Source organism: Misgurnus anguillicaudatus, chromosome 2 (genome assembly GCF_027580225.2).
Source record: "Misgurnus anguillicaudatus chromosome 2, ASM2758022v2, whole genome shotgun sequence".
Taxonomy (NCBI): domain Eukaryota; kingdom Metazoa; phylum Chordata; class Actinopteri; order Cypriniformes; family Cobitidae; genus Misgurnus; species Misgurnus anguillicaudatus.
Genome location: NC_073338.2, coordinates 6242038 through 6254776, shown reverse-complemented (window position 1 = coordinate 6254776; position 12739 = coordinate 6242038). Strand labels below are relative to the sequence as shown.

Genomic DNA, 12739 nt, shown 5'->3' with positions numbered 1-12739 from the left:
ACATTCTACATCAGAGTGGCCTGCTATGCCAGGGACTGTAGGTTGAGTCGTGCCCGGGCACGTGTAAGCAGAGTGGCGCAGCGGAAGCGTGCTGGGCCCATAACCCAGAGGTCGATGGATCGAAACCATCCTCTGCTAGGAGTCCTTTAATTAAAAGCCTGCATGGCTCCGGCTCTGAGAAAACACTGACGAAACATTACGTCGTTTCACCACGAGTCCTCGTCTTTGGAGAGGCAGCTGTACCTTATTTCTTAATTACGAGTTTTTCAAGACACCTGAATCCTTGGCATGATGCCAACATTCTACATCATTGTGGCCTCCTAAGCTAGGGACGCTAGGTGGAGTCGTGCCCGGGCACGTGTAAGCAGAGTGGCGCAGCGGAAGCGTGCTGGGCCCATAACCCAGAGGTCGATGGATCGAAACCATCCTCTGCTAGGAGTCCTTTAGTTAAAAGCCTGCATGGCTCTGAGAAAACGCTGACAAGACATTACGTCGTTTCACCATGAGTCCTCATCTTTGGAAAGTAGCTGTACTTTTTTTCTTAATTACAAGCCTATTCAAGACACATGGAGCCTCATTTATAAAGCGCGCGTACGCACAGATTTGATGGTAAAGGGTGCGTCCCCAAAATCCACGGCAAAGTCCATAATTATTAAAACTGTCTTTGACGTGGAAAAGTGCCTAGCGCCATGTCAGGGTCTGAGCAGACGCACGCGCTTTTGCTTGTCCGATTGCTGTAGGTTTTTTGGAAATATAAGCCACTTTTGCTGCTCATAAAGGATTTAAACATTGACAGGCGCTCTTTTATATGTCAGTGGCATTAATTAGGCATCGATTAAAATTCCCCAACTGTTCAGCTGCGCACAATTTCAAGCTCATTTACGATTTATAGATTTCACGTCTGAAAGTGAGACGTACGCGTGCTTTCTATGGGTACATTCGTTTTATGAAACACACGTGCGCGCCTTTGAGAAAGGGGCCTGATCATCAATGCCATGGATGTGGGACATTTCTAGGAGAGAGTCTGAAATTGGCACATTCAGATCCACCCACTGCCTAAGTGATGTTAATGAAATAATTAATTCAGAGCATGTTGTGGGAAATGAGATTCGTTCCTAGGAGAAAGGTTGAAATTGGCCCTTTCAGACATTCCAATTGATGACAGTGCTTGCATTTGAAAACTTGTTGTGAATGAGATTTGGACCAAGGCATCCAGAGGGAGAACAATGATAGTTTCATCTAGCCTCGCCAAAAACCTCCTGTCAGAAGTGGGATTTGAACCCACGCCTCCATTGGGAGACCAGAAACCTCACACACTGAGAAGGTCGGACACCCTTGAGTCTGGCGCCTTAGACCGCTCGGCCATTCTGACACGGTGCGTCTGGCCTAAAACAGAGGTTAAGGTGTCCAAAGTCATGTCAGTTCTCTGTTCTCCCAACATGTCAGTCAATCCATGGTAGCATGTCTGTGTTTGTTGATGGTCCAGCAGAACATGGTCCATGATCGTGACCCCAAAGCCCCAGTGGCCTAATGGATAAGGCACTGGCCTCCTAAGCCAGGGATTGTGGGTTCGAGTCCCATCTGGGGTGCGCTTCAGCAGAGTGGCGCAGCGGAAGCGTGCTGGGCCCATAACCCAGAGGTCGATGGATCGAAACCATCCTCTGCTAAGAGACCTTTTCTTGAAGGCTTGCATGGCTCCGGCCCGAGAAAAGGCTGGCAGAACGTTATGCCGTTTCACCGTGATTGGAAAGGCAGCTGTACTTTATTTCTTAATTACAAGTTTATTCAAGACACCTGAATCCTTGGCATGGTGCCAACATTCTACATCAGAGTGGCCTGCTATGCCAGGGACTGTAGGTTGAGTCGTGCCCGGGCACGTGTAAGCAGAGTGGCGCAGCGGAAGCGTGCTGGGCCCATAACCCAGAGGTCGATGGATCGAAACCATCCTCTGCTAGGAGTCCTTTAATTAAAAGCCTGCATGGCTCCGGCTCTGAGAAAACACTGACGAAACATTACGTCGTTTCACCACGAGTCCTCGTCTTTGGAGAGGCAGCTGTACCTTATTTCTTAATTACGAGTTTTTCAAGACACCTGAATCCTTGGCATGATGCCAACATTCTACATCATTGTGGCCTCCTAAGCTAGGGACGCTAGGTGGAGTCGTGCCCGGGCACGTGTAAGCAGAGTGGCGCAGCGGAAGCGTGCTGGGCCCATAACCCAGAGGTCGATGGATCGAAACCATCCTCTGCTAGGAGTCCTTTAGTTAAAAGCCTGCATGGCTCTGAGAAAACGCTGACAAGACATTACGTCGTTTCACCATGAGTCCTCATCTTTGGAAAGTAGCTGTACTTTTTTTCTTAATTACAAGCCTATTCAAGACACATGGAGCCTCATTTATAAAGCGCGCGTACGCACAGATTTGATGGTAAAGGGTGCGTCCCCAAAATCCACGGCAAAGTCCATAATTATTAAAACTGTCTTTGACGTGGAAAAGTGCCTAGCGCCATGTCAGGGTCTGAGCAGACGCACGCGCTTTTGCTTGTCCGATTGCTGTATGTTTTTTGGAAATATAAGCCACTTTTGCTGCTCATAAAGGATTTAAACATTGACAGGCGCTCTTTTATATGTCAGTGGCATTAATTAGGCATCGATTAAAATTCCCCAACTGTTCAGCTGCGCACAATTTCAAGCTCATTTACGATTTATAGATTTCACGTCTGAAAGTGAGACGTACGCGTGCTTTCTATGGGTACATTCGTTTTATGAAACACACGTGCGCGCCTTTGAGAAAGGGGCCTGATCATCAATGCCATGGATGTGGGACATTTCTAGGAGAGAGTCTGAAATTGGCACATTCAGATCCACCCACTGCCTAAGTGATGTTAATGAAATAATTAATTCAGAGCATGTTGTGGGAAATGAGATTCGTTCCTAGGAGAAAGGTTGAAATTGGCCCTTTCAGACATTCCAATTGATGACAGTGCTTGCATTTGAAAACTTGTTGTGAATGAGATTTGGACCAAGGCATCCAGAGGGAGAACAATGATAGTTTCATCTAGCCTCGCCAAAAACCTCCTGTCAGAAGTGGGATTTGAACCCACGCCTCCATTGGGAGACCAGAAACCTCACACACTGAGAAGGTCGGACACCCTTGAGTCTGGCGCCTTAGACCGCTCGGCCATTCTGACACGGTGCGTCTGGCCTAAAACAGAGGTTAAGGTGTCCAAAGTCATGTCAGTTCTCTGTTCTCCCAACATGTCAGTCAATCCATGGTAGCATGTCTGTGTTTGTTGATGGTCCAGCAGAACATGGTCCATGATCGTGACCCCAAAGCCCCAGTGGCCTAATGGATAAGGCACTGGCCTCCTAAGCCAGGGATTGTGGGTTCGAGTCCCATCTGGGGTGCGCTTCAGCAGAGTGGCGCAGCGGAAGCGTGCTGGGCCCATAACCCAGAGGTCGATGGATCGAAACCATCCTCTGCTAAGAGACCTTTTCTTGAAGGCTTGCATGGCTCCGGCCCGAGAAAAGGCTGGCAGAACGTTATGCCGTTTCACCGTGATTGGAAAGGCAGCTGTACTTTATTTCTTAATTACAAGTTTATTCAAGACACCTGAATCCTTGGCATGGTGCCAACATTCTACATCAGAGTGGCCTGCTATGCCAGGGACTGTAGGTTGAGTCGTGCCCGGGCACGTGTAAGCAGAGTGGCGCAGCGGAAGCGTGCTGGGCCCATAACCCAGAGGTCGATGGATCGAAACCATCCTCTGCTAGGAGTCCTTTAATTAAAAGCCTGCATGGCTCCGGCTCTGAGAAAACACTGACGAAACATTACGTCGTTTCACCACGAGTCCTCGTCTTTGGAGAGGCAGCTGTACCTTATTTCTTAATTACGAGTTTTTCAAGACACCTGAATCCTTGGCATGATGCCAACATTCTACATCATTGTGGCCTCCTAAGCTAGGGACGCTAGGTGGAGTCGTGCCCGGGCACGTGTAAGCAGAGTGGCGCAGCGGAAGCGTGCTGGGCCCATAACCCAGAGGTCGATGGATCGAAACCATCCTCTGCTAGGAGTCCTTTAGTTAAAAGCCTGCATGGCTCTGAGAAAACGCTGACAAGACATTACGTCGTTTCACCATGAGTCCTCATCTTTGGAAAGTAGCTGTACTTTTTTTCTTAATTACAAGCCTATTCAAGACACATGGAGCCTCATTTATAAAGCGCGCGTACGCACAGATTTGATGGTAAAGGGTGCGTCCCCAAAATCCACGGCAAAGTCCATAATTATTAAAACTGTCTTTGACGTGGAAAAGTGCCTAGCGCCATGTCAGGGTCTGAGCAGACGCACGCGCTTTTGCTTGTCCGATTGCTGTATGTTTTTTGGAAATATAAGCCACTTTTGCTGCTCATAAAGGATTTAAACATTGACAGGCGCTCTTTTATATGTCAGTGGCATTAATTAGGCATCGATTAAAATTCCCCAACTGTTCAGCTGCGCACAATTTCAAGCTCATTTACGATTTATAGATTTCACGTCTGAAAGTGAGACGTACGCGTGCTTTCTATGGGTACATTCGTTTTATGAAACACACGTGCGCGCCTTTGAGAAAGGGGCCTGATCATCAATGCCATGGATGTGGGACATTTCTAGGAGAGAGTCTGAAATTGGCACATTCAGATCCACCCACTGCCTAAGTGATGTTAATGAAATAATTAATTCAGAGCATGTTGTGGGAAATGAGATTCGTTCCTAGGAGAAAGGTTGAAATTGGCCCTTTCAGACATTCCAATTGATGACAGTGCTTGCATTTGAAAACTTGTTGTGAATGAGATTTGGACCAAGGCATCCAGAGGGAGAACAATGATAGTTTCATCTAGCCTCGCCAAAAACCTCCTGTCAGAAGTGGGATTTGAACCCACGCCTCCATTGGGAGACCAGAAACCTCACACACTGAGAAGGTCGGACACCCTTGAGTCTGGCGCCTTAGACCGCTCGGCCATTCTGACACGGTGCGTCTGGCCTAAAACAGAGGTTAAGGTGTCCAAAGTCATGTCAGTTCTCTGTTCTCCCAACATGTCAGTCAATCCATGGTAGCATGTCTGTGTTTGTTGATGGTCCAGCAGAACATGGTCCATGATCGTGACCCCAAAGCCCCAGTGGCCTAATGGATAAGGCACTGGCCTCCTAAGCCAGGGATTGTGGGTTCGAGTCCCATCTGGGGTGCGCTTCAGCAGAGTGGCGCAGCGGAAGCGTGCTGGGCCCATAACCCAGAGGTCGATGGATCGAAACCATCCTCTGCTAAGAGACCTTTTCTTGAAGGCTTGCATGGCTCCGGCCCGAGAAAAGGCTGGCAGAACGTTATGCCGTTTCACCGTGATTGGAAAGGCAGCTGTACTTTATTTCTTAATTACAAGTTTATTCAAGACACCTGAATCCTTGGCATGGTGCCAACATTCTACATCAGAGTGGCCTGCTATGCCAGGGACTGTAGGTTGAGTCGTGCCCGGGCACGTGTAAGCAGAGTGGCGCAGCGGAAGCGTGCTGGGCCCATAACCCAGAGGTCGATGGATCGAAACCATCCTCTGCTAGGAGTCCTTTAATTAAAAGCCTGCATGGCTCCGGCTCTGAGAAAACACTGACGAAACATTACGTCGTTTCACCACGAGTCCTCGTCTTTGGAGAGGCAGCTGTACCTTATTTCTTAATTACGAGTTTTTCAAGACACCTGAATCCTTGGCATGATGCCAACATTCTACATCATTGTGGCCTCCTAAGCTAGGGACGCTAGGTGGAGTCGTGCCCGGGCACGTGTAAGCAGAGTGGCGCAGCGGAAGCGTGCTGGGCCCATAACCCAGAGGTCGATGGATCGAAACCATCCTCTGCTAGGAGTCCTTTAGTTAAAAGCCTGCATGGCTCTGAGAAAACGCTGACAAGACATTACGTCGTTTCACCATGAGTCCTCATCTTTGGAAAGTAGCTGTACTTTTTTTCTTAATTACAAGCCTATTCAAGACACATGGAGCCTCATTTATAAAGCGCGCGTACGCACAGATTTGATGGTAAAGGGTGCGTCCCCAAAATCCACGGCAAAGTCCATAATTATTAAAACTGTCTTTGACGTGGAAAAGTGCCTAGCGCCATGTCAGGGTCTGAGCAGACGCACGCGCTTTTGCTTGTCCGATTGCTGTAGGTTTTTTGGAAATATAAGCCACTTTTGCTGCTCATAAAGGATTTAAACATTGACAGGCGCTCTTTTATATGTCAGTGGCATTAATTAGGCATCGATTAAAATTCCCCAACTGTTCAGCTGCGCACAATTTCAAGCTCATTTACGATTTATAGATTTCACGTCTGAAAGTGAGACGTACGCGTGCTTTCTATGGGTACATTCGTTTTATGAAACACACGTGCGCGCCTTTGAGAAAGGGGCCTGATCATCAATGCCATGGATGTGGGACATTTCTAGGAGAGAGTCTGAAATTGGCACATTCAGATCCACCCACTGCCTAAGTGATGTTAATGAAATAATTAATTCAGAGCATGTTGTGGGAAATGAGATTCGTTCCTAGGAGAAAGGTTGAAATTGGCCCTTTCAGACATTCCAATTGATGACAGTGCTTGCATTTGAAAACTTGTTGTGAATGAGATTTGGACCAAGGCATCCAGAGGGAGAACAATGATAGTTTCATCTAGCCTCGCCAAAAACCTCCTGTCAGAAGTGGGATTTGAACCCACGCCTCCATTGGGAGACCAGAAACCTCACACACTGAGAAGGTCGGACACCCTTGAGTCTGGCGCCTTAGACCGCTCGGCCATTCTGACACGGTGCGTCTGGCCTAAAACAGAGGTTAAGGTGTCCAAAGTCATGTCAGTTCTCTGTTCTCCCAACATGTCAGTCAATCCATGGTAGCATGTCTGTGTTTGTTGATGGTCCAGCAGAACATGGTCCATGATCGTGACCCCAAAGCCCCAGTGGCCTAATGGATAAGGCACTGGCCTCCTAAGCCAGGGATTGTGGGTTCGAGTCCCATCTGGGGTGCGCTTCAGCAGAGTGGCGCAGCGGAAGCGTGCTGGGCCCATAACCCAGAGGTCGATGGATCGAAACCATCCTCTGCTAAGAGACCTTTTCTTGAAGGCTTGCATGGCTCCGGCCCGAGAAAAGGCTGGCAGAACGTTATGCCGTTTCACCGTGATTGGAAAGGCAGCTGTACTTTATTTCTTAATTACAAGTTTATTCAAGACACCTGAATCCTTGGCATGGTGCCAACATTCTACATCAGAGTGGCCTGCTATGCCAGGGACTGTAGGTTGAGTCGTGCCCGGGCACGTGTAAGCAGAGTGGCGCAGCGGAAGCGTGCTGGGCCCATAACCCAGAGGTCGATGGATCGAAACCATCCTCTGCTAGGAGTCCTTTAATTAAAAGCCTGCATGGCTCCGGCTCTGAGAAAACACTGACGAAACATTACGTCGTTTCACCACGAGTCCTCGTCTTTGGAGAGGCAGCTGTACCTTATTTCTTAATTACGAGTTTTTCAAGACACCTGAATCCTTGGCATGATGCCAACATTCTACATCATTGTGGCCTCCTAAGCTAGGGACGCTAGGTGGAGTCGTGCCCGGGCACGTGTAAGCAGAGTGGCGCAGCGGAAGCGTGCTGGGCCCATAACCCAGAGGTCGATGGATCGAAACCATCCTCTGCTAGGAGTCCTTTAGTTAAAAGCCTGCATGGCTCTGAGAAAACGCTGACAAGACATTACGTCGTTTCACCATGAGTCCTCATCTTTGGAAAGTAGCTGTACTTTTTTTCTTAATTACAAGCCTATTCAAGACACATGGAGCCTCATTTATAAAGTGCGCGTACGCACAGATTTGATGGTAAAGGGTGCGTCCCCAAAATCCACGGCAAAGTCCATAATTATTAAAACTGTCTTTGACGTGGAAAAGTGCCTAGCGCCATGTCAGGGTCTGAGCAGACGCACGCGCTTTTGCTTGTCCGATTGCTGTAGGTTTTTTGGAAATATAAGCCACTTTTGCTGCTCATAAAGGATTTAAACATTGACAGGCGCTCTTTTATATGTCAGTGGCATTAATTAGGCATCGATTAAAATTCCCCAACTGTTCAGCTGCGCACAATTTCAAGCTCATTTACGATTTATAGATTTCACGTCTGAAAGTGAGACGTACGCGTGCTTTCTATGGGTACATTCGTTTTATGAAACACACGTGCGCGCCTTTGAGAAAGGGGCCTGATCATCAATGCCATGGATGTGGGACATTTCTAGGAGAGAGTCTGAAATTGGCACATTCAGATCCACCCACTGCCTAAGTGATGTTAATGAAATAATTAATTCAGAGCATGTTGTGGGAAATGAGATTCGTTCCTAGGAGAAAGGTTGAAATTGGCCCTTTCAGACATTCCAATTGATGACAGTGCTTGCATTTGAAAACTTGTTGTGAATGAGATTTGGACCAAGGCATCCAGAGGGAGAACAATGATAGTTTCATCTAGCCTCTCCAAAAACCTCCTGTCAGAAGTGGGATTTGAACCCACGCCTCCATTGGGAGACCAGAAACCTCACACACTGAGAAGGTCGGACACCCTTGAGTCTGCACCTTAGACCACTCGGCCATTCTGACACGGTGCGTCTGGCCTAAAACAGAGGTTAAGGTGTCCAAAGTCATGTCAGTTCTCTGTTCTCCCAACATGTCAGTCAATCCATGGTAGCATGTCTGTGTTTGTTGATGGTCCAGCAGAACATGGTCCATGAATCCAAAGCCCCAGTGGCCTAATGGATAAGGCACTGGCCTCCTAAGCCAGGGATTGTGGGTTCGAGTCCCATCTGGGGTGCGCTTCAGCAGAGTGGCGCAGCGGAAGCGTGCTGGGCCCATAACCCAGAGGTCGATGGATCGAAACCATCCTCTGCTAAGAGACCTTTTCTTGAAGGCTTGCATGGCTCCGGCCCGAGAAAAGGCTGGCAGAACGTTATGCCGTTTCACCGTGATTGGAAAGGCAGCTGTACTTTATTTCTTAAAACACTGACGAAACATTACGTCGTTTCACCACGAGTCCTCGTCTTTGGAGAGGCAGCTGTACCTTATTTCTTAATTACGAGTTTTTCAAGACACCTGGGGCCTCATTTATCAAACGTGCGTACGCACAGAAGTGTGCGTAAAGTGTGCGTAGGAACAGTTTTACGCAAAGTGTGGAATTTATCAAATTGCACTTATACGTAGAAATGTGTGTAAATATACGCACACCTCTGAGTATGCGTACGCAGAGCATCTAGTGGTAGAATAGCGATACTACATATAGGACCCTGTTCCAGTGAGTAAAGAAGTGTCTATTTTTTATCCACAAGCAGGTGTTAAAAATGATTAATGTCAGTATGGTAACAGCAAATAATTATAATGATTTATTTGTGATATGTATCTGTAACTGTGAAAGCTCTAAATGTGATTTGTATAAATGAAGTCTCCGACAAATGCTTGACACAGTGCAATGGCTTATCTTGCGTTATTGGAAGACTTGGCAAATAATCCATTCCACCGGTAGCGCGTTTTCAAAGATCGCGCCAATGATGCTGGTTATATATGCTGCTGTCCAAGGTGGAAAGTTGTCTGTCCTCCTCCAGTTGCACTCGTTTATCGTTGGTGTGCTTTTAAGCGTTTTTTTTTTTTTTTTTGCTTATAATTTAATGTCAAACCACTTTTTTTATTTTTGGAAGTGTTCTCTCCTCATATTCAACGGAATTAAACTCACTGGTAACAGATTTGTTTTATTTTGTTAGTCATTCCTCCCACACTAAGTAAACCAAACAGGATGTGTTATTAGGATGTAACCTCATCCAGCAGTAATTTCTGTGTCTGTAAAATTCCTCTTTTACGCTCTCTTTGTCATTATTGCGATGAGGGAAAAAGCACAACCACGTGACATATAACGGGAGGTGTTGTCACCATATATGGTTCATTGGAGGCGTTTCGGAATGCAAATAACTATGAACGTGCACGAGCACGGTGCTTAAGAACAAGTGGGATTTATCATAAAGGATTACTTACTGATGTGCGTACGAACCACGTGCGCACGTTTGATAAATCCCGATTTTTTTGTACTTAGGCACATTCTAAATTTCATTCGTAGGTACAAATATAGAACATTTTCTACGCACTGTTGATAAATGAGGCCCCTGCATCCTTGGCATGATGCCAACATTCTACATCATTGTGGCCTCCTAAGCTAGGGACGCTAGGTGGAGTCGTGCCCGGGCACGTGTAAGCAGAGTGGCGCAGCGGAAGCGTGCTGGGCCCATAACCCAGAGGTCGATGGATCGAAACCATCCTCTGCTAGGAGTCCTTTAGTTAAAAGCCTGCATGGCTCTGAGAAAACGCTGACAAGACATTACGTCGTTTCACCATGAGTCCTCATCTTTGGAAAGTAGCTGTACTTTTTTTCTTAATTACAAGCCTATTCAAGACACATGGAGCCTCATTTATAAAGCGCGCGTACGCACAGATTTGATGGTAAAGGGTGCGTCCCCAAAATCCACGGCAAAGTCCATAATTATTAAAACTGTCTTTGACGTGGAAAAGTGCCTAGCGCCATGTCAGGGTCTGAGCAGACGCACGCGCTTTTGCTTGTCCGATTGCTGTAGGTTTTTTGGAAATATAAGCCACTTTTGCTGCTCATAAAGGATTTAAACATTGACAGGCGCTCTTTTATATGTCAGTGGCATTAATTAGGCATCGATTAAAATTCCCCAACTGTTCAGCTGCGCACAATTTCAAGCTCATTTACGATTTATAGATTTCACGTCTGAAAGTGAGACGTACGCGTGCTTTCTATGGGTACATTCGTTTTATGAAACACACGTGCGCGCCTTTGAGAAAGGGGCCTGATCATCAATGCCATGGATGTGGGACATTTCTAGGAGAGAGTCTGAAATTGGCACATTCAGATCCACCCACTGCCTAAGTGATGTTAATGAAATAATTAATTCAGAGCATGTTGTGGGAAATGAGATTCGTTCCTAGGAGAAAGGTTGAAATTGGCCCTTTCAGACATTCCAATTGATGACAGTGCTTGCATTTGAAAACTTGTTGTGAATGAGATTTGGACCAAGGCATCCAGAGGGAGAACAATGATAGTTTCATCTAGCCTCGCCAAAAACCTCCTGTCAGAAGTGGGATTTGAACCCACGCCTCCATTGGGAGACCAGAAACCTCACACACTGAGAAGGTCGGACACCCTTGAGTCTGGCGCCTTAGACCGCTCGGCCATTCTGACACGGTGCGTCTGGCCTAAAACAGAGGTTAAGGTGTCCAAAGTCATGTCAGTTCTCTGTTCTCCCAACATGTCAGTCAATCCATGGTAGCATGTCTGTGTTTGTTGATGGTCCAGCAGAACATGGTCCATGACTCCAAAGCCCCAGTGGCCTAATGGATAAGGCACTGGCCTCCTAAGCCAGGGATTGTGGGTTCGAGTCCCATCTGGGGTGCGCTTCAGCAGAGTGGCGCAGCGGAAGCGTGCCGGGCCCATAACCCAGAGGTCGATGGATCGAAACCATCCTCTGCTAAGAGACCTTTTCTTGAAGGCTTGCATGGCTCCGGCCCGAGAAAAGGCTGGCAGAACGTTATGCCGTTTCACCGTGATTGGAAAGGCAGCTGTACTTTATTTCTTAATTACAAGTTTATTCAAGACACCTGAATCCTTGGCATGGTGCCAACATTCTACATCAGAGTGGCCTGCTATGCCAGGGACTGTAGGTTGAGTCGTGCCCGGGCACGTGTAAGCAGAGTGGCGCAGCGGAAGCGTGCTGGGCCCATAACCCAGAGGTCGATGGATCGAATCCATCCTCTGCTAGGAGTCCTTTAATTAAAAGCCTGCATGGCTCCGGCTCTGAGAAAACACTGACGAAACATTACGTCGTTTCACCACGAGTCCTCGTCTTTGGAGAGGCAGCTGTACCTTATTTCTTAATTACGAGTTTTTCAAGACACCTGAATCCTTGGCATGATGCCAACATTCTACATCATTGTGGCCTCCTAAGCTAGGGACGCTAGGTGGAGTCGTGCCCGGGCACGTGTAAGCAGAGTGGCGCAGCGGAAGCGTGCTGGGCCCATAACCCAGAGGTCGATGGATCGAAACCATCCTCTGCTAGGAGTCCGTTAGTTAAAAGCCTGCATGGCTCTGAGAAAACGCTGACAAGACATTACGTCGTTTCACCATGAGTCCTCATCTTTGGAAAGTAGCTGTACTTTTTTTCTTAATTACAAGCCTATTCAAGACACATGGAGCCTCATTTATAAAGCGCACGTACGCACAGATTTGATGGTAAAGGGTGCGTCCCCAAAATCCACGGCAAAGTCCATAATTATTAAAACTGTCTTTGACGTGGAAAAGTGCCTAGCGCCATGTCAGGGTCTGAGCAGACGCACGCGCTTTTGCTTGTCCGATTGCTGTAGGTTTTTTGGAAATATAAGCCACTTTTGCTGCTCATAAAGGATTTAAACATTGACAGGCGCTCTTTTATATGTCAGTGGCATTAATTAGGCATCGATTAAAATTCCCCAACTGTTCAGCTGCGCACAATTTCAAGCTCATTTACGATTTATAGATTTCACGTCTGAAAGTGAGACGTACGCGTGCTTTCTATGGGTACATTCGTTTTATGAAACACACGTGCGCGCCTTTGAGAAAGGGGCCTGATCATCAATGCCATGGATGTGGGACATTTCTAGGAGAGA

General features: G+C 47.2%; 11 non-coding genes across 11 annotated transcripts; 6 read left to right on the top strand and 5 right to left on the bottom strand.

The window, feature by feature from the left end:
* Positions 1 to 1260: 1260 nt before the first annotated feature.
* Positions 1261 to 1372, bottom strand: trnal-caa (transfer RNA leucine (anticodon CAA)). The gene is made up of 2 exons: positions 1335 to 1372; positions 1261 to 1306 (listed from the first exon to the last, which is right to left on the bottom strand). It is a non-coding gene; the product is annotated as a tRNA-Leu (tRNA).
* Positions 1373 to 1516: 144 nt separating this feature from the next.
* trnar-ccu (transfer RNA arginine (anticodon CCU)) lies at positions 1517 to 1589 on the top strand. Its single transcript has one exon. It is a non-coding gene; the product is annotated as a tRNA-Arg (tRNA).
* A 1487-nt stretch (positions 1590 to 3076) lies between these two features.
* Positions 3077 to 3188, bottom strand: trnal-caa (transfer RNA leucine (anticodon CAA)). The gene is made up of 2 exons: positions 3151 to 3188; positions 3077 to 3122 (listed from the first exon to the last, which is right to left on the bottom strand). It is a non-coding gene; the product is annotated as a tRNA-Leu (tRNA).
* Positions 3189 to 3332: 144 nt separating this feature from the next.
* Positions 3333 to 3405, top strand: trnar-ccu (transfer RNA arginine (anticodon CCU)). The gene has a single exon. It is a non-coding gene; the product is annotated as a tRNA-Arg (tRNA).
* A 1487-nt stretch (positions 3406 to 4892) lies between these two features.
* Positions 4893 to 5004, bottom strand: trnal-caa (transfer RNA leucine (anticodon CAA)). The gene is made up of 2 exons: positions 4967 to 5004; positions 4893 to 4938 (listed from the first exon to the last, which is right to left on the bottom strand). It is a non-coding gene; the product is annotated as a tRNA-Leu (tRNA).
* Positions 5005 to 5148: 144 nt separating this feature from the next.
* trnar-ccu (transfer RNA arginine (anticodon CCU)) lies at positions 5149 to 5221 on the top strand. The gene has a single exon. It is a non-coding gene; the product is annotated as a tRNA-Arg (tRNA).
* A 1487-nt stretch (positions 5222 to 6708) lies between these two features.
* On the bottom strand, positions 6709 to 6820 carry trnal-caa (transfer RNA leucine (anticodon CAA)). Its single transcript has 2 exons — positions 6783 to 6820; positions 6709 to 6754 (listed from the first exon to the last, which is right to left on the bottom strand). It is a non-coding gene; the product is annotated as a tRNA-Leu (tRNA).
* A 144-nt stretch (positions 6821 to 6964) lies between these two features.
* trnar-ccu (transfer RNA arginine (anticodon CCU)) lies at positions 6965 to 7037 on the top strand. Its single transcript has one exon. It is a non-coding gene; the product is annotated as a tRNA-Arg (tRNA).
* Positions 7038 to 8773: 1736 nt separating this feature from the next.
* trnar-ccu (transfer RNA arginine (anticodon CCU)) lies at positions 8774 to 8846 on the top strand. The gene has a single exon. It is a non-coding gene; the product is annotated as a tRNA-Arg (tRNA).
* Positions 8847 to 11167: 2321 nt separating this feature from the next.
* On the bottom strand, positions 11168 to 11279 carry trnal-caa (transfer RNA leucine (anticodon CAA)). The gene is made up of 2 exons: positions 11242 to 11279; positions 11168 to 11213 (listed from the first exon to the last, which is right to left on the bottom strand). It is a non-coding gene; the product is annotated as a tRNA-Leu (tRNA).
* Positions 11280 to 11417: 138 nt separating this feature from the next.
* Positions 11418 to 11490, top strand: trnar-ccu (transfer RNA arginine (anticodon CCU)). The gene has a single exon. It is a non-coding gene; the product is annotated as a tRNA-Arg (tRNA).
* Positions 11491 to 12739: the final 1249 nt, after the last annotated feature.